Source organism: Cyprinus carpio, unplaced genomic scaffold, assembly GCF_018340385.1.
Source record: "Cyprinus carpio isolate SPL01 unplaced genomic scaffold, ASM1834038v1 S000000169, whole genome shotgun sequence".
NCBI lineage: Eukaryota > Metazoa > Chordata > Actinopteri > Cypriniformes > Cyprinidae > Cyprinus > Cyprinus carpio.
In genome coordinates this window covers 164719-183304 of record NW_024872920.1, presented here as the reverse complement: position 1 = coordinate 183304, position 18586 = coordinate 164719, and positions in this window count along the sequence as shown.

Below are 18586 nucleotides of genomic sequence, written 5' to 3'. Positions count from 1 at the left end.
TCTTCAGTTTTATGCAAAACAGAAATACAACAAATAGAATATCAGATCTCTGTCATATGGCCAAAAATAAATGCAAAAAAAAAAGAAGCTTTTTTTTGCATAGTTGTGTTTGACACAAGACAACTGTAACTATGTCTCTTAAAGGGGTCGGTCATATGATGCAATTTAAAATTTTCTTTTCTCTTTGGAGTGTTACAAGCTGTTTGTGAATAGATAAGATCCTTAAATTTGCAAAGACTAAAGTCTCAAACCCAAAGAGATATTCTTTATAAAAGTTAAGACTTGTCCACGCCCCCTAAAACGCCTCGTTTAAACACGCCCCACATCTCTACGTCAGTATGTGGGAAGATTTGCATAATACCACCCAAATGTTCACGCAAAGAAAGAAGGCGTAACTTTTACTCTCACCGTAGTATTGTTGTTGCTGCCGCCGCCATGTCGTATAGACGCTGTGTGTTTCACTGTGAAAGCGAAACTACTTTGGTTGGCCTTCCAGAAGAGGGCGATATCTGCTTCATCATGCCTGGAGCTGATCCGTGCTGGTCGCTGAGGAAATACAACAAATCCAAGGTGTGGTCGTCATGTGGTTGCCGCAAGCTCCTTCGTCAAAATCCATTGGCCGCGCCTTTTTCAAGCTGCTGTGGTGTGACGCTGTGTGTTTTCGTTTTGAAAGCGAAAGTACTTTTTTGGCCTTCCAAACGAGGACACAACTAGAATTCAGTGGTTAAGTTGTATTTACAACACTGTTTCAGAACAGTTCAACCCAAATATACAGATGTGTGCTGTTCAATTTATGGAGGACTGTTTCCTGAACCTGATAAAAAAAGCCTACAATGCCATCTACACACAACGGCTGTTTCTATAAAGTGGGGCAGTTCCATCTCTGCAAGGACAGTCTGGCGCTTCTGACTCACGGTCTGTAAGCACGTTTTTTATTTTTAAAGAATTTGCCACTGCTGATTCAAACACGAGTGTTAAGCAGTGTAGAGTAGTACTTGTTGTTTGTCGTTTCTACGATCACAAATGCAGACATGAAACCTGGTTTTATGTTTATGCGGCATGATACGCAACACAATGCGTAAAAAAAAAAAACTGTATAAGTCATAATCAGTAATTATGTCACCACTGGATGCTACAAATGCCTCGTTTGTAATGGGTTTTATTGGTTTTGTCTCGTTGTGCCGGGAAACGGCATCACAGTATGGTGAGGGGCGTAACATTTCCGTCACACGCTTGAGGTATTCAGCCAATCACAACACACTGGATAGCTGGCCAATCAGAGAACACCTCGCTTTTCAGAATGAAGAGCTTTGTAAAAATAGACGCGTTTCAGAAAGGTGGGGCATAGAGGAGCAACAATAATGTGTAATAATAACAATAATAACAATCATGTGGAAAATAATGTTTTTTTTTTTTTAACCTTAAACCGCATTAACAATTTACATTTACACCAAATACACAACATAACGTTCTTTTTAGCAACGTCATATGACCCCTTTAAGGTAACATGGTGTAACCTTGCTCTCACTTGAAATGTGTCCCCACATTAAGTCCTTGAATTTGAGAGTAGTTGGATCTGGAAAGTCCTTGAAAGGTCCTTGAATTTGAAGTTAACCAAGGTGTGGGAACCCTGTGTCAGGCTGTTGTCCTGGCATCTTTATCTGATGGCGTTGGACAGTTTGCTTATGTTAGTCCACCAAGCTCAAATCAAAATGTAGCAAACCTTTGTCCACTATAGTGGTCAGAGAGGGGCCCCTGCCATAAACGGGGCCCTGGAATGTGCAACATCAGGGTGTAATATCCGCACTATAAACTCTTTTCGTCACAGTTTAATGTTTGCAACACTGAAATGTAGCCTGCTGTGTAAGTAGACTGTTTGTGAAGCGGTTTTTACACATAAAGCTTTCATGATGAGTGCTGCTCTCTCTGGACTGGGATCAGCGGCTGCGTGAAAGCAGGGATATAGTCTGATGTGATTTCAAAGGTTTATAGACGCAGCAGAATCATCATCATTTACGAATAATCACGATCTATTACACGATTACTCAAGCATACTATGATGCCTATATCAGTGCTTGTAGTGGAGGGTATACGCAGGTATACGGGCGTATACCCACTTCTTTATCAGTCGGCTTTGCGTAAACCTCCTTCAAATCCCCTCTGATGCGCATCATTCATTAGTGTCCTGCGTTATGCACATTCATGACAGTCCACCCACATGAATAGGTAATCCAATCGCACACTCTAAAAAGTGCCGGGTTATTTCTGTAAAACGAACATGTTGGGGTAATTGTGCTGGGGCGAGTCATAGTTCTGGGTTGTTTGAGGTAATGTAAAACACACAGTTTGGGTTGCTCATGCTGGGTCAAATGGACTGTAAGGGTTCTTTCCCACTGAACAGCTGGGTTATTTTGACCCAAAGGCAATCGGTTTATTTATTTTTCCTTTTCATCTAACTTTTTGGATTCTCGTCTTGTCGTCGTCAGACAGTCAGGCACATAGCTGCAAGCAGGTTAATAAGGTAAGTTAATATGATGATATGATATGATTATTTGCCTCTGTTTTTAATAAGTTGTGGTAAGAGCACACTGATTTCAATGTTAAATACAATATTTGTGCAGGGTTAGTGTTTTCTGAAACTGATTATGTAGCCCGTCTTGTGACAAAAATAGCCCAACCATCGCCTTATCGTTAAAAAGTTGTGTGTGTGTTTGCGTGCATGAGCAAGCTCAAAGTTATATTTAATGTTAAAATTTACATGTCCCTTTTTTTAACGCCTCATGGAAATTGTATGAACTACGTCAGAAATACGGGGGTAAGTTCAGTTAGTGTCTGTGTACTGTATAGCTTTGTAATGTTTTGTCAGAATTAGACCATTTGGTACTAAAATTGATCTTTTAAGGGCATAGTTTTTTCAAAGTAAATGTCTGCGACGTTGCCGAATCCGACGATAGAGCCCCCCTCTTTTATGCTGAGCATTTTTCCCTCTCTTTTTTTTCCTCAGGTAACTTTAGCTGCATTAGCTAAAACGCTATGCCCCTTACTTTTATAATGTTAAACCACAATATTACTGGTATGTAATATTATTTGGTACTTAAATGTAATGTTGTCTTAGCTACAGTATGTAAAGTTAGACTTAATCTCTTGTGTTGTATGAGGTCCTTCTTCCTCTATTTTAGTGAACCAGTATAAAAATGAAAATGGGAATGCACTCATTTTATTTTTTTAACCGTGTCGCTTCTGCCTTCCAGATTGGAGACTGACATAAACGCAGTTCAATTGTGAGATGGCTAGCTAGGGTTGCCTGTGCCAACCGTTCTGTATAATATGGAATCGTGTCATAATTAAAACCATCAAAGTGCCGGTAATGTTTACATTTTAAAATCATACCATGAAGAACACCCAGTGTGACAAACCGTTTTTCTTATCTGACATTTCATTCTAGGTATGTAAGATTCTTGCTGGTGCAGATAGTCAGGGATTGGCAGCTTGACACCCTGACTGACACCTAGGTTATAGCTAACATGAGACAAATCTTGTTGTCTTTCCTAAGTACAAAAACAACTGGACAAATCCCCTTTAAATATATCATCTGATTGATGTCTTGAGGTGTGGTAACCGTAGTATAAGCAGAATAATTGACTCTGGGCCGTTGAATTATTAGAAAAATAATGCACACCATTATTTTTCTAATAATTCAACAGCAATCAATTATTCCTTACATCTAAACCTCTTCTGTGGATAATTTTAATTTCATAATGCCGATCCTTACGTCCGTGAAGTCAAGCAGCAGAAGTTAAGTGATAATATGCAAATACTGCTGGACCCATTTTAGGGTCAACTAAAAACGACAAGTCTATACAAGATTAGTTTTACACGTCACTGTTTAAAACCAGAGTGTCATCCATTGCTGCTTGGGTCGCCTTAAAAAAATGGGGCCATAAATAAAGAGTATACCCACTTCTCCAGTCAGCGCTACACCACTGGCCTATATCCTATGTGTTTTTTTTTTGTAGCTTGTGTCATATCTGTACCAGACCTCAAATGTAACGCCCCCCAGGATAAAACCAGGTGGAACTTCATACAGTTACTTGATAAGACCGTTATGACTTTTATTGTCTTTTTTTTTCGTAGTTATCACTGAACAAATATGCTGTGTTAAAGTAAAATAATTATTAATTTTCTAAAAATAAATTAATCATATAGCCATGAGGACCACGTCAGGCAAAACGTTAGGGATCATTTGAACACGACTGACTTAATTCAAGGCGCACATTTTCATTCCGCAGAATTCTCTGAACTTCACTAAAATATCTGTGTGCCACGCAAACCAGCAAAAGATAAGAAGCAAACATATAGGCCGCGTAGTAGAAAATGTATCTCTAAATTGATTATTAGCCTACTCTTGAGAAGAGAACACTAGTTTGGTTTTGAGAGACTAAAGACATGCACAATCGTGGCTGTTTGATTGGTGAGCGCACAGTGTTTATTCCATTCAATCATGTATCATACCGTAGCCTAAGGTTTGTGTAAATCATTGCCTTTTAAATATATACAAATAATAGGACCTGTGTATGATGTATTATTACAGGTGAAGTACTCTTGGCCAAGCTCTGATTTTCTGAGAGATGCACGGAGAGGCAACAGCAATGCGGTTTCATTTGCGCTCTTTTCGTTCATAAAGTTTTACATTCATTCACGTCACACTCTATGGACTACTGCCTACGTATTTTCCTGCCAAAAACCAATCTCAGTTGTATGTGGGCTTCCGGTCTAGCATGTATCTGATAGCAAAACCGTGGTAGTAGTGTGGTCTATTTGTCATTTTTCAACTAACTAGTGATAAACATTTTGTTATATTATACATATTATCAACCTTAGTTACATAGAATTTTTGTTTATTATATTAAAATAACATTTTAGTTCAGTTCAACACACTTCAAGTGCCTTCAGCGGGAAGGTGGGAGATCCCCAGTATTGCTTTTTGGTTCTATACTAGTAAGATTGTGAAAAAGACAAGATGCTAGAATATTCGTTATTATAAGATTGATTAGTAATAAGAAGGGGGCTTGTATGCCGAAATAATCTTTGACATACAGCTGCGCTTGTAAAGCATTTATTATATTATTACATTTCGGTATAAAAGTTAGCCAAACCTTACCTTGGTGATGTCATATTATCTCAAACATGGTCCTATGTTTTATAAAAGGTTTGTGACGCTACAGTCATCTCATGGCGTTCTGGAAACTCATTGAGTCGGCATCCCACAGAATGCGTTCGTTTTTGCGATCAGGGCAAAAACAAACGCAGCTAAACAAGTGGATGAAGATGGAGCAACCGGCAAGCATCTGGAATAATATGATATATATTCATATATACTCCTTTCCTAAGGTTCATTTTATTGACATACCATCTACATTGTTATGTGTACAATACAGGGGGTAGTCATGAGATTGGTGCCGGTAAGTACAGGAAGGAGCACGAACATGAGTACAATCGTTGTACTGACCACTTTTAATAATAACACTGTTTTTACTTAAGTTTTAAAAGAGGGTCCTCCCCTACAGCTCATAGATGAGTTTTTTATAGTCATCTTCATAGGTGCATCTGTCTAACACCGGAGGATCTGGACTCAAGATTTATATATTCATAAGTCCCCACCACCATGGAATGAACTTATTACAACCTGGGCGCAATTTCTTTATACCCTTTCTTTGGATCAGTGCGCAACTGGATATGTCTAAGGAGGCACAGGTACGCAAGGGTCACATGCCAAAGGAGTTCCAGGAACGTTACGCAGACACGCAAGTGATCATTGACGTACCACAGAGACGCAGCGTGTCAAACTCATCCTCCCTCTGCTTCAGAGCGAAGTCTTTTCTCTTCATAAATCCCACGGCACCTTTAAGGGGGCTTTTTAAGTGCGAAATGGCCCCACCACGGTGCAGTTACTTTTGTCATCCCTGTATGCAGGATCCGTCAGTGACAAGGAGAGGAGCTTGTTGCAGCAGTCTGGGATTGTGTCTCTGCTGAACCTGACATGGCTATTATGGTCGATAAAAAGGTTTTCTGGTGGATGACCTGTGTGCCATGCAAAGTCTACAGACCTGCTTTCCTGCAAAAAAAGGGCAACAGATGTTGGGCTGACGAGGTGGAGGGGAGACGAAGGCCATTGCTTCGTCTGAGGGCCCATCCATGTTGAGCGTCAGTTTTCATCCACAGGGTGAATCACGAGGTGACAACACAAGTTGTTTGTGATACTGTCATACCTCTTGCAATCACAGGAAGCATAAACCAGCTGTAACACTGTGCGCTTTGCCTTCTTGTCACACTACCAGAATGGGCCCTTGCGTAACAAGCATGGGCACAGATAAGATTTTTCCAAACCCACTTCATTGTTTTCTTCCCCCCTCCCTCCTCTCCCTCTCCTCCTCCCAGACTCTTTCGCTCTTTTCGCCCCCCTTTCTCCGCTTTTCCTCCTCACCTCTTTCTCTTCCTCCCCGATCCCTCCGCCTCTGAGGTTTCCGCGCTCGCGCCTGCCGCATCCATTTTGATTTATCGCTGTCCTTTCTCGTCACTTGTTTGCCCACCCGCAGGAATTGTCCTCTCTTCATGTCGCCAAACTAGTCTTGAAAAGTATGTTTGTGCGATTATAATTTAATTTAATTTGTTTACTAGTGTCATGAGTGAGGTTAAATACTTCTATGGACGGCCCTGTCTTAAATAAGGATAAGATATGCATTAAAGCTTTGCTTATAGCAACGTCTAAGGCATTCCTATCCGTTTAACTTCGTCAAGGGTTTCTAAGTATAAAGCTAATATGACACACTATAGTACAAAATTAACAAAACTACCGTGAGTAGAATAAACATATTAGCAGTTCTTCGACATTGTTAATGTAAAATTTAATAACTTTAATGCTGAGCAATGTAAACATGAATATAATGATACAGCTTGTAAGTAAATACTAAATAACTTGTTCCAGCTCAAACTTGTTTCATGAGGTGAAACGATGGATAAATATAAATATCTTTGATACAGCTTGTAAAATGCACAACTAATGTTAGCAGCAAAACTAATATGTAGATACAGTAACGTTTTCACTGCCTAAAACAGTGACGCCATCTTTAGTAGATTAGCGAGCCTCTGGATCTTCATGTCAATCAGTCGGTGCCTGCGCATACCAACCAAATCACACCATATCCAGTCACACTGAAATCAGCAGCTGACCTTAGAATTTGACAGTAATAAGCATGCTGTTGTGTTTTAAATCTTACGTCTGTGCCATTTTTTGCAACTTTCAGGTGAAGGGCAGTCAATTCGCCAAACTTTGTTAACCATCTTGGGCACTTTATTTCAACAACCAGGCAGACAAAAAAACGGTGTGTTCTGTGGAGGCGGTCATAATGTGATGCCGCATGATAGACTCACGTGGAGCATGGGAACGCTGCCCATAAGTCTGCCAAGCCATCATCTGGTGTTGCGTGGATTAAGTAAGATCCACCAAGGATAGAAGTTTCACGCCACGCAACAGACAGCATTCCTCTACCACTGCAGGACTCCCCCCCCATTTTTTTTTTTTTTTCAAGGACCTCTCTTCGCATGTAGATGTCCGCTGTACTGGCTAGAGATCCTACCTGTGGATCCTTTCAGCCATGGAGTTCAGCTGCCAGCTCTAGGACAAACCTCCCTAAAACTGCGACGATGTTACACGACGACGCGGACTCTTGAGAATTCCTGAGTGCCAATCCAGTGATGCATCTCTGGTCCTTTGGTGGCATGCCTCAATGTTTGTGTGGCATTTCCAGAGTTGCAGCCAGTGACTCCATGTGTAGTAGTTCGATGTTTGCCTTCTATACAAAATACACACACAGATGGTCAAGGCTAGTACACTCACACCCCCTAGTAGGCAGAGTGGACGCAACATAGTATTATGGGTGCAGATGAGTGACGCGACGGACAATCTTGAATGGGACGAGTGATGTTGCAGGTTGTTGCTGCTGGCTATGTTGGTTACAACAGAACACTCGCAGCGCTGGAACAAACCTTACCAAAAGCGAATCCACCAGAGAATCAGCGTTGGACTATCCACCCAAGATGTGGTGACGCGTTTTTTGTTTGGGAACATGTAAGTGGTGACCTACCAAAGTCGGGCTTATATGGCAGGTCTGTAGGCAAAGTCAGTCAGCTCACCTCTGCAGGACTCTTTATACAAGGTAGAGGCTGAAATAAAGATAGCAAATTTACCCTCACAAAACCATTCTCATTGGCCAGTTAAAATCATTGTGTTTGTCATTAGACCGAGTTTACTCATCGCCTTGTATCATTTCAAGAAGATGTAAGGAGACTTTTCTGATCACGAGAGGGAGATTGAACGAACAATTTGGCAAATTACAAAGTGTACTCTATGGTGAGAGACCATATAATATGAACTAGAAAAATAGTGCACCTAAAAACAGTTGTATTTTAAAATAAACTTATTTTTTTTACCACTTGTAGTAGAAATCTTTGAACCACATTTTTGTATGGAAATGGGTTCGAGAATACCTAACTGTAGTCAACTAAATTGTAGATTAAAATTAGCTACTACGCAGAAAGTTAAAATAGGTTTATACACCACTGGAGAAGATCTCCTTTTGTGTTTCCCAGAATAAAGTCTATATGGAGTTATGGATGAACATGAGGGCATAAAGGGTATGAGTAAATGGTCAGGGAATTTTGTCAACTATATGCAATTTAAGTTTTGCATATAGGAGATTAAACTATTGAGGATATTATACTTCTAAGTTACATTATATAATTGAGATGACAGTACGCACCTTAAGCTCAGAGCAAATTTCGCCTCTCTTCTTTTAGGTCGTGCAGATAAAACCACCATCCCACTGACAGGGACCTGGCCGAATTCCCTAGGAGTACCAATGGTCATTTTAGGATGAATGTTGTGCCAGCATGTTCCATGGAGACCAACAATATATGTCTTGGACATTCTCACTAATCAACAAATTTGAGCTCTTTGTCAATACATGGCAATACAGAGAAAGCAAATACTTATTTTATATTTTCTTTTTCTTAAAATTATCTTTTTCCTCCATAATCATCCTAAAAAAAAAAAAAACTTTACCATTGTTTTGTGTCTGTGCCGTTCTGCTCATTTCAGTACAGCTGCTCACGGAGGAACCTGCACTGATGCCAAGCTGCGAGTAGTGTGCTGTCAGCTATAGTAGTGCAACTATGGGATTACACAGTGCAGTGCCCGTGCCAGGAGCAACAAGACACAGCTACGCTGTGGACAGTATGACAGGGCTGGTTCCTTAACCAACCACATCTGTAGACAATGATACCAATTGACAAACATATCAATTAAAGACCCCAAATTAATAGATTCCTATGCAGAAACATTACATATTGACTGTTGATTTTCATACTTTAAGACCATGTGCTAGCAGCCACTTGTAACCCCTTGCACTGTGTTGTGTATGTAGCACTTGTCATACTCTGACATCATATCAAAGTTACTGTATTTGAAAATTATTATTCAAAATTTAACAAGAAAACCACACAAATATGAGCAACAAAAAACATATTCACTGTGTTCTTTACCACGCACTGTACACCGCACCTTTGCCTTACTTCCCTGTGTTGCTTATGCCTCCCGCCCACCTGTTTTGTGTCTATATGCCTCAGCTGTCTTTTCTCATGGATCGAAAAAAAGTCGCCCTCCACACTGATCTTCCCATCCTGTACACCACCACCCATCCCCCGCATCCGTTATTACGCAAACTGAAACAATTGCAAACACACTGTGGGACAACTACAGTTCTAAAGAATCACACATATTGTATTAACATTTAAAGCCATGCTCACACTACAGGAGTTTTAAAATCCTAACCGATTATGAAATCTGGTTGCAGCCAACCAGTATCCTTCCCTCCATATCTTTAAACTGCGCACGACTACAAGATTTGACTCTGTGCGCCTCTACACCACCTACAAGAATTATAAATTATCATGCCAGCGGGAGCGCCCGCACGGATCCATGCAGCAGATTGTCATTGCTATTTCAGTGACGTTTTACATTAGATCTAGCAGTTTTCTGTCTCACCGCACATTCAAACTGAGGTATTTCACTGCAGCTCTTCTCTTCTCCTTAAGTTGTGATATGTTTTGCGCATTGGCTGTTGTGAAAGTACTGACGTAATCAAATAGCCGTCATCATCCCGATTTAAATCCTACATATCAAACATGTTTGATATGATCGAGGCGGTCCCGATTTGTGGGCCGAACAGATCGGGAGGGCAAGCGCCATCACATTACCAGATATTCCGCACCGAACATCGGTACCGATCAAGGTGCTCTGCAAGATTTTTGCTCCAATTCTCAGGAGGGGAAAAAACGGGGCTAAATCGGGCTAAAAATCCTGTAGTGTGAGTTCGAGCTTTAACAACAGTGAAAATATAAAAACAGAAGATCTGAAAAGGAAAAACAGATAGAAAAAACTCTGACTCTAAAAGTATTAACATTCAGAAATTAAGCTAGCTAGCTAGCTTGTTAGCTTGAGAAAACCCTCAAAGTTGTCAATGTAACTCGAAATATATAATTTAAAACATTCCTCCTTTCTCAAGCCGCCCGCCTCTGCTCACTCAAGCCATCCTCTGCTCAACTCTAGGCCTCCAGCTTCCACTCACTCTAGGCCTCTGCTCACTAAAGCCGGCCTCCGCTCACTCTAGGCCTCCAGCCTCCGCTCACTCTTGGCCTCCAGCCTCTGCTCACTAAAGCTGGCCTCCGCTCACTCTAGGCCTCTGGCTTCCACTCACTCAAGCCGGCCTCTGCTCACTCAAGCTGGCCTTCTGCTCACTCTAGGTCTCCGCTCACTCTAGGCCTCCAGCCTCCGCTCACTCTAGGCCTCCGGCCTCCGCTCACTCTAGGCCTCCAGCCTCCGCTCACTCTAGGCCTCCGCTCACTCTAGGCCTCTGCTCACTAAAGCTGGCCTTCGCTCACTCTTGAGCCTCTGGCTTCCCCACTCCCTCAAGCCGGCCTCTGCTCACTCAAGCTGGCCTTCTGCTCACTCTAGGTCTCCGCTCACTCTAGGCCTCCAGCCTCCGCTCACTCTAGGCCTCCAGCCTCGCTCACTCTAGGCCTCCAGCCTCCGCTCACTCTAGGCCTCTGGTCTCTGCTAACTCTAGGCCTCCAGCCTCCGCTCACTCTAGGCCTCCGCTCACTCTAGGCCTCCGGCCTCCGCTCACTCTAGGCCTCCGGCCTCCGCTCACTCTAGGCCTCCGGCCTCCGCTCACTCTAGGCCTCTGCTCACTAAAGCTGGCCTTCGCTCACTCTAGGCCTCAGGCCTCCGCTCACTCTAGGCCTCCAGCCTCTGCTCACTAAAGCTGGCCTCCGCTCACTCTAGGCCTCCGGCCTCCGCTCACTCTAGACCTCAGGCCTCCGCTCACTCTCCGCTCACCCGCCCACACTCACTCTAGGCCTCCAGCCTCCGCTCACTCTAGGCCTCTGCTCACTAAAGCTGGCCTCCGCTCACTCTAGGCCTCCAGCCTCCGCTCACTCTAGGGCTCAGGCCTCCGCTCACTCTAGGCCTCCGGCCTCCGCTCACTCTAGGCCTCCAGCCTCCGCTCACTCTAGGCCTCCGGCTCACTCCTGAGCCTCTGCTCACTAAGCTGGCCTTAGGCTCACTCTGAGCCTCCAGCCTCTGCTCACTAAAGCTGGCCTCCCACTCACTCCTAGGCCTCAGCCTCCCGGCTCACTCCTGAGCCTCCGCTCACTCTAAGCCTCCAGCCTCTGCTCACTAAAGCTGGCCTCCATTCCTCACGCTAGGCCTCTGGCTTCCACTCACTCAAGCCGGCCTCTGCTCACTCAAGCTGGCCTTCTGCTCACTCTAGGTCTCCGGCCTCCGCTCACTCAAGCTGGCCTCCGGCCTCTGCTCACTCTAGGCCTCCAGCCTCCGCTCACTCTAGACCTCCGCTCACTCTAAGCCTCCAGCCTCTGCTCACTAAAGCTGGCCTCCGCTCACTCTAGGCCTCTGGCTTCCACTCACTCAAGCCGGCCTCTGCTCACTCAAGCTGGCCTTCTGCTCACTCTAGGTCTCCGCTCACTCTAGGTCTCCGGCCTCCGCTCACTCAAGCTGGCCTCCGGCCTCTGCTCACTCAAGCCGGCCTCTGCTCACTTTAGGCCTCCCAGCTCTGCATTTTTTGCATGTCTCTCTCTGTTAACACACCTGATTAAGATAATCAGCTCATTAGAAATGAGCTTGTGCATGAACTGTGTTCCCATTGACATGGTCCCTACACAGTGTTCATTGCTCCCTACTTTCTGAGCAGGGCAAAGTTACTTCACTTCAGAACATTCATTCACAGATTTGCGATGCGCAACGCGCATAGCGTCTTAACACCGCGGAAGAGTGTGACATCATATACATCTGTAAATAAATACAATTTAAATTCCGTCTCCTAGCACACTTCAATGCACTTTGAATGGAACATATACGTTTGGAACTGGAATCATGGCAGAATATCCTGTGATGTCCCGCCGCAGGGGCACTTATGTTCGAATAGAACAAATGTCTGAAGACATAAAAAAAATGTACACAAAATATGCAGACTAGAGGAACGCGGAAATGACAAGAATTTACAACACACCCTCTAAACCCTTTAACCCCTCAAACCTCACACTAAGCACTGTAATAAGGATGTGCGGATGAAAGTTGCGGATGAAAAGCATGCCAGGGTGTGCCTCAGACCTGTGTCACTTTGCTCACATCTGAGAGATCCAATTTCAGTTTGAGATCTCCAACTCTGCACAGCTAACCTGCTCTGGGGCAGGTTATGTTCTCAATAATAAATTACTATTGCCTGGCTAGCCAGCAAAGCCACTTTCATGGTACCTAAAACCCAGGATTGGTGCAAACTAAACTGAATCTTGCCTGGCTAGCCAGCTAATCTGGCTTCATGGTACAGGCCCCTGGTGTTCATATGGTATTTACATTTTTCATAAGTTTGAGATCCAGTAGCTCTTCTGTGCGATCGGACCAGACAGACTAGCCTTTGCTCTTCAAGTGTAACCCTGATGGCAGTTCAGTGGTTGTCCTTTCTGTCTGGAGATGCTCTGGGGCAGGGTTCAGTCCTAGACAGCCGCTGTCTTGCAGAGTTTAGCTCCAAACCTGAAAAACAAACTCTCTGATCCTAATCCTGAAGGCATTTATAAGCTTTATTATAAATGTATAATTTATAATACAATGGACAAAGATGAAACGCTCCAGATGTCACTTGTAGCCACATTCAGTCCCATATTTAAAAAAGTTTGCATTTTAAGTGCTTTCTCTCCTTAAACATTAAATAATGCATAATTGCATATCCTCTTATTTAGAATTGTTCATTAATTGCAGCATTTCACAGCAAGACAGGATTTTTATTCAGATTTATCAATATATGGAATGAAGTGATGCTTCAATACAATTAGAGTTGTTTAATGTTTAAAACTGTAGCCAAGGTTATGGCCAAGCCTGGCCATAAGTGTTCATATGTACATGACAAAAGAAAATAAAAAGGCTCCAGACAAACTATAATGTATGGCATGAAGGGCGCTAATTAAAACAAATGAACATCACCAAATCACTTGACCATCTGATATGGGCCACATTTAAAGGTCACTTCAACAGCCTGGCCAAAAACTTTCTACATCGGACCTGAAAAATCAAATCTGGGCCACATTCACCTGTGGTGAGAATGTAGCCTAAATTTATATTTTCTTGTGCCATTTCAGATTGCTAGGCCATTTGAAACTCTTTCCACACACTAAACACAAATACGGCTTCACATAAGCACAAGTTTTCATATGTATCTGTATCATATGTGCAATGGCAAAAAAAATCACATTTAAATGGCCTTTGTCCAGAGTGAAAGCGCAGATGATTGGTGAAATAGCTCCTTTTCTGAAGCTCTTGCCACACTCAGAGCACTGCAGTTTCTTTCCAAAATGCATTTGCTAATGGTGTTTCAGGCATCTCCGATACACAAAGCTCCATTCGGCAAATCCTTCTACACAGGTCGCATTTAAGAGTTTTCACTCAGGAGTGAATTCTCCTGTGCCTCCCTAGACTCCAATAATTTTATGGAAAGTCATTCCACACTCGTTACATAAAACCTTTTCTCTTTCGAGTGAATCCTCATGTGTCTCTCAAGGGTACCTTTACCTGTGAAACTCTTTCCACACTGATCGCAAGTGAACGGTTTCTCTCCGGTGTGAACATTTATGTGATACATGAGGCTGACTTTGCATGCGAAGACCTTCCCGCACAGTTTGCAGGTGAAAGGGCTTTTCCAGTGTGACTTATCATGTGGGAGTCAAGAGCTGTTTTATAGGTGAAACTCTTTTCCACACTGAGTGCACAGTTGAGTAAGGCTTCTCTCCAGTGTGAAGTCTCATGTGGGAGTCAAGAGCTGTTTTTGCATATGTGAAACTCTTTTCCACACTGAGTGCAAGTGTAAGGCTTCTCTCCAGTGTGAAGTCTCATGTGGATTTTAAGACTGCGTTTTTCAGTGAAACTTCTTCCGCACTGTTGACATCCCAAACAGTCCTCTCCTGAGTGAATCTTCAAGTGGTCATTGAGGCTTGATTTACAAATGAAACTCTTTCCACAGTGATCGCAGGAGAATGGCTTCTCTCCAGTGTGAAGGTTCATGTGATACATTAAGCCAACCTTGTTTTGTGAAGACCCTCCCGCACAGTTTGCAGGTGAAGCGGCTCTTTCCAGTGTGACTTATCATGTGGGACTTCGAGAGCTTTTTTATATGTGAAACTCTTTCCACACTGAGTGCAAGGGTAAGGCTTTTCTCCAGTGTGAAGTCTCATGTGAATTTTAAGATGTGCTTTGTCAGCAAAACGTTTTCCGCATTGTTGACACACAAAAGCAGTTTTCTTCCAGTGAATCTTCAAGTGGTTGTTAAGGCTTATTTTGCAGAAGAAATCTCTTTCCACACTGATCGCATTCAAGCGGTTTCTCTCCAGTGTGTTTGTTCATGTGATACTCAAGGTTTAGTTCTGTTAAGAAACTCTTTTTCACATTGTTGGCATGCAAGGCTTCGGTCCAGTGTGAACTATCATGTGATTTTAAAGGGTTTGTTTTCAGATGAAACTCTTTCCACACTCTTGGCAGGTAAAATCTCTCTCTCGGTATGAATTCTCATGTGTACTTTCAGGCTTGCAGTTTGAGCATAACTCTTTCCACACTGTTGGCAGGTGTAAGGATCCTCTTCATTGTGGATTCTCATGTGTACTTGAAGGCTTTCATGTTCACTGAAACTCTTTCCACACTGTTGGCAGGTAAAACCCTTCTCTTCATTGTGGATTTCCATGTGGGCTCTAAGGGCTTTCATGTTCACTGAAACCCTGACCACAGTGTTGGCAGGTGTAAGGATTCTCTCCACTGTGGATTCCCATGTGGATTCTAAGGCTTTCAGGGTGAATGAAATTCATCCCGCACTCAAAACAGGTTGAAATAACCCCTAGTCAGTGTCTTCCGAGTTGTTTCTCGTGAAGAAGTCTTTTCAGTCTGTGAGCACCTAAAAGAGTTCCTCCAGTTTTGAAATGATTCTTATTTTGAACTTTCTCTTCTGTTTGATTCAGTACTTCACATTCCTCTTTCAGCAGCATCATGTCTAAGGCAAAAAAGACAAATAAAGGTTTACCCCAGTTTAATGAAAACATTTGTATACATTTAAAGAATCAAAATTAACATAGATAATCAAAATTTAAAAATAATGTACAATGGACCCCATAGTTAGTAGATTCAAGAATCAGTGTGTTAATTGTCATATGCACAGTAATGAAAAACAAGTTTCACTGTACAATGAAATTCTTTCTTTGCTTACCAAAATGAATACCAAAAAAGTGCAAAAACTATGTAAAGAATAAAAAAAACTCAAATTCAATGCAGCTGTAGGTAATAATAGCAGCAGCAGTAACATTAACAATGTGCAAATTGAGATGCAGCTACTCGATAATAAAAGCAGCAGCAGTAACATTACTGCTTATGTTGCAATATTGACTTATGGTAGCGTGCACATTGAATGCAACTTATGATAATAATAGCAGCAGCAGTAACACCTGTTTAAAAGTCTAATGGCTGAGGGAAAGGGGTCCCTTATTTAGAAAAGTTGTTACTTTTAATCTAATAACCTCTTACTTCAAAAGTCAACTATTTGACATTGCCCAGGGGAACTGGTTAATTATTAATTAATTACAAATCTACCATATGTCATGTCTAATATATTAGAAACAGAATCTGTTTAAAAATAAATAAATCTTTACATCATTACATCTTTATGTAACCATGTAGCCGTCAGCTATAGTATTGCATCAGATAGTGTGCCTGAGGAACAATTCCACTCATTCTCTACTATAGGAGAGGAATAATTGTATAAACATGTTAAATCATCTAAACCAACAACATGTATGTTAGACCCTATTCCATCTAAGCTCCTAAAAGAGGTGCTTCCAGAAGTCCTAGATCCTCTTGACTATTATTAATTCCTCATTGTCATTAGGATATGTCCCCAAAACCTTCAAACTGGCTGTTATTAAACCACTTATCAAAAAAAACAATTTGACCCCAAAGAACTAGTTAATTACAGACCGATCTCGAAGCTCCCTTTTCTGTCCAAGATACTAGAAAAGGTAGTGTCCTCACAATTATATTCCTTCTTAGAAAAAAATGGTATCTGTGAGGATTTCCAGTCAGGATTTAGACCGTATCATAGTACTGAGACTGCTCTCCTTAGAGTTACAAATGACCTGCTCTTATCATGTGATAATGGATGTATCTCTCTATTAGTGCTATTGGATCTTAGCGCTGTGTTCGACACTATTGACCACAACATTTTCTTCTGAATAGACTAGAAAACTTTGTTGGCATTAATGGAAGTGTATTAGCATGGTTTAAATCGTACTTATATGGACCATGACCATCAATTCGTAGCAGTGAATGAAGAGGTATCATATCGATCACCAGAGTGCAGTATGGAGTACCTCAAGGCTCAGTACTAGGGCTGTTACTCTTCACGCTTTACATGTTACCCTTGGGAGATATCATCAGGAAACACGGTGTTAGCTTTTCACTGTTATGCTGATGATACTCAGCTCTATATTTCTTCGCGGTCCGGTGAAACTTACCAATTTGAAAAAAATAATGGAATGCATAGTTGATATAAAAGCTGGATAACGAGTAATTTCTTTAAGGGCTTTTCACTGAGCGTGAAAAAAAATTTGGTGCGATGAAGCTTTTGAATGGAAACAATAGATCCCTATGGGGCTATTCACACCAGGCGCTGATCATTCTCAAGGATATTTTTTTTCCAAGCGTCACTCCACCTAAGAAAACAGACCGTCCAATAAGATTTGAGCTTTAGATCACTTCAGCCCAGAGCAGCTGCTCTTGCACAAATAGTGGATAGTGGTGGTGCAAGAACAGCAGCTTTGAAAATGAGTGGCGAGGAAAAGGAATCCGGAAGAAAATGGATGTTGAGTGTTTGCTGTCATTTGTATCTGAGCATTCTTAAACAGGGAGGGGATGCTTTTGGTCAAGGGTTGTGAAATACAGGTAGGAACACAAAGGAAGACATGAATAATATCAAGCTTCAAGTAAATTTTTAAATAAATAAATAAATAAATAAATAAATAGAGTTAAAACAGTGCAGCCGTTGCAGTGCATGTTAAAAGATATTAGGGAGTAGTGTGGTCACGGTACCAAAATTTCAGTATTGGGTACCAATACCAGTGAAAATCCACGATTCTTGGTACCAATATCGGTACCAAAGCAAATTACAAAAACATGCTAATTAAAAAAATTTGATTATACTTTCACTTTAATCCAAACTGTGTACATATGTAATTTTACAGGGATTTTGAATTTTAAAGCCAAGAATAACAACTAAGTTAACCAAAAAATAAAATAAAAAAAAGCCCAGATTTTCTGACTGAAAATTATTAGGTCAACTGGCAACATGATTGGGTATAAAAAGAGCCTCTCAAAGTGGCAGTGTCTCTCAGAAGTCAAGATGGGCAGAGGATCACCAATTCCCCCAATGCTGCGGCCAAAAATAGTGGAGCAATATCAGAAAGGAGTTTCTCAGAGAAAAATTGCAAAGAGTTTGAAGTTATCAACATCATCTACAGTGCATAATATCATCCTACGATTCAGAGAATCTGGAACAATCTCTGTGCCTTTACAGTGTACTGGGTCAAAGGCGAGAATACCTAGAAAACCATACTGGATGCCCGTGATCTTGGCCCTTAGAGCTTGACACTGCATCACATACAGGAATACTACTGTAATGGAAATCACAACATGGGCTCAGGAATACTTCCAGAAAACATTGGCCCAGGTGACACCCATCCACCCATTCCATTCACCGTTGCGGCTAAAACTCTATAGGTCAAAAAAGCCATATCTAAACATGATCCAGAAGCGCAGGCAGATTTCTCTGGGCCAAGGCTCATTTAAAATGGACTGTGGCAAAGTGAAAAATTGTTCTGTGGTCAGGCGAATCAAAATTTGAAGTTCTTTTTTGGAAAACTGGGGCGC